Below are 2,083 nucleotides of genomic sequence, written 5' to 3'. Positions count from 1 at the left end.
CACCACTCTTCGGTGTGAGATATGCCTAAGTGCACGCTTTGGTTTACACTAGGCCGAAGAATGATCTTTTGGCGATTTTTTTCTCGTCATTCTACTTGCGTAACATTTCTTGCCATCGTTAACATCTTATTTTTCCGCCAACCCTTTTCCTTAATTCTCTGTCCCACTTAATGTTCCCGTCTTTGTCTTTTCTGCACAATGTCCTGTCATTCTCTTTCCCGTTTAATTTTCCCACCAACTCCTTAGCATCATTCTATAAACCGCCCCCTTGTCTTTTGTCTTCTGCATCTTTCTTTAATAATATTTTCAGCCTTGTTCGGCAACAATTTTTACGGTTTTACTTCACTGATGTCTCATTTGTTCTTGGTCAATGACCTAGAAAGCAAAGGCTTAGTAATGGAGGTGTGCGTTTTGAAGATCAGTTAGTAGTGATAGGCACCCGACGAAGTGTTTCTCTCGGCTTGGTCTCTCGAAGAAGTGCCTGGATAGTAACCCAGAGGAAATTCAACAAGAACTTTTCCAGTTTCATACAAGGTGGGATAGGTAGGATTGTTGAATTCAAACGTATGAGCGCCCGCATTACCTGTAGACCTTTACTTGTTGATGATCCAAAAATAAACTACCAACAAAAGCAATACGAGGACCACGTTAAGGTATTTGATATTGCTTCATTTTAGGTTACATCGAGTTACACCATATGCTCAGTTGTAACTATGCTACTATTGTTGTTCCTAATTGTGAGAGGTATCCTCAGGACAGGGACTTGTTGAACAAGGATATCTTCAACTTTGGATGGATGAAGTCTATCTGAGGTCAATACCAGAGCTCAGAGTTTGGAGACAGAGTGGTACATCAGCGAGGGGTGGTGCTAGCTCCAAGAAAGCGATTGAAGACGACGATGATGATTTTATGCCAAGCAAATGAGCTCACAACAGAGGCAAGGCCCCTGTTGCATCTGAGAGGGTTCGTAGTAGTTGTAAAAAAGTGAAGAGCGCCGATGATGACTTTGTGCCAAAAAAGAAGGCGCCGATGATGACTTTATGCCAAAAAAGAAGGCTCAGAACAAATCCAAGACTTGTGCCAGCACGAAGAGTGGTAGATCAAATAAGAGCGTAGCATCATCGAAGGGTGCGATGTTGATTATGATTTCGCCAATGAGTTTATGCGAGGGAAACTAGTTCAGGACTCAGGTACCATTTGGACGCAATCGTGAAGACCCCTGGAAGCTACTTGTTAGCGAGAATAATGATGATGACTTCATGTAGTTCTTACACTTCATTGCAGAAGCAGTTAGTAGTGTCCAATTCTAGTGTAGTGTGTTATTCTAGTGTAGGAACATTATGTTGTATCTTAATTTCTTGTTGTGTTGTGTGGCAATTTCTATGAAACATGAAAATCATTATGTTTAAGATTGTGCAATTGTAACACATGCATAAAAGCATATCTCATACATAGATAATGACTCGCACATGAGAACAGTCTGAAACGAACATGGACGGACATATGTGTCATACATAGATAATCATATCACTTCGAGGGACGACGTCGAAGATGTGGCTTCCTCGGACGAGGATCGGAAGGCGATAAGCGTCGAGCGGGTGGACGATGCTCACGATAACCACGACCGTAGATAGCCTCGTCTGCCGCGGCCTCTGTCTCGTGTGTGGGTGGCGATGGTGGAGTGTGAAATAGTGTCTAAGAGAAGTCATAAGTGTGTGTATCTTGGTCATCGTCATCATTGTGGCCCTTCAAAAATGTCCCAACACCACTAAACATCGATGAATGCACTCAGGACATGATATGTGGCGACTGGTTAGTGACTGCAGTAGAGTTGGGCATATAAAATCACATTGTGAATCTACAATGCCAAAAAGAATGCACAAAGTAGTGTTACCTAGTCCCATCTGATGATGCCAAGATGAGCTCCCTGGTTGTGAAGGAGGTGGCGAGCAATAAGTTTGACGCGGGGGTGAAGCCATTTGTCATGGTTCTGAACGATGCACGAAGGGACTTGGTGGATGATTTGCTGGATGAGGAATTGCAACATTCGAAGAGCGTCTACATGTAACAACTGCGTAAATCC

General features: G+C 43.1%; 1 long non-coding RNA gene across 1 annotated transcript; it reads left to right on the top strand.

Annotated features, from left to right (window-relative positions):
* LOC123444206 lies at positions 1-1,454 on the top strand. The gene is made up of 2 exons (XR_006630966.1): positions 1-653; positions 755-1,454. It is a non-coding gene; the product is annotated as an uncharacterized LOC123444206 (long non-coding RNA).
* Positions 1,455-2,083: the final 629 nt, after the last annotated feature.

Source organism: Hordeum vulgare, chromosome 3H (assembly GCF_904849725.1).
Source record: "Hordeum vulgare subsp. vulgare chromosome 3H, MorexV3_pseudomolecules_assembly, whole genome shotgun sequence".
Lineage (NCBI taxonomy): Eukaryota > Viridiplantae > Streptophyta > Magnoliopsida > Poales > Poaceae > Hordeum > Hordeum vulgare.
Note: the sequence above shows the minus strand (reverse complement) of the source record. Positions and strands in the feature narration are given on the sequence as shown.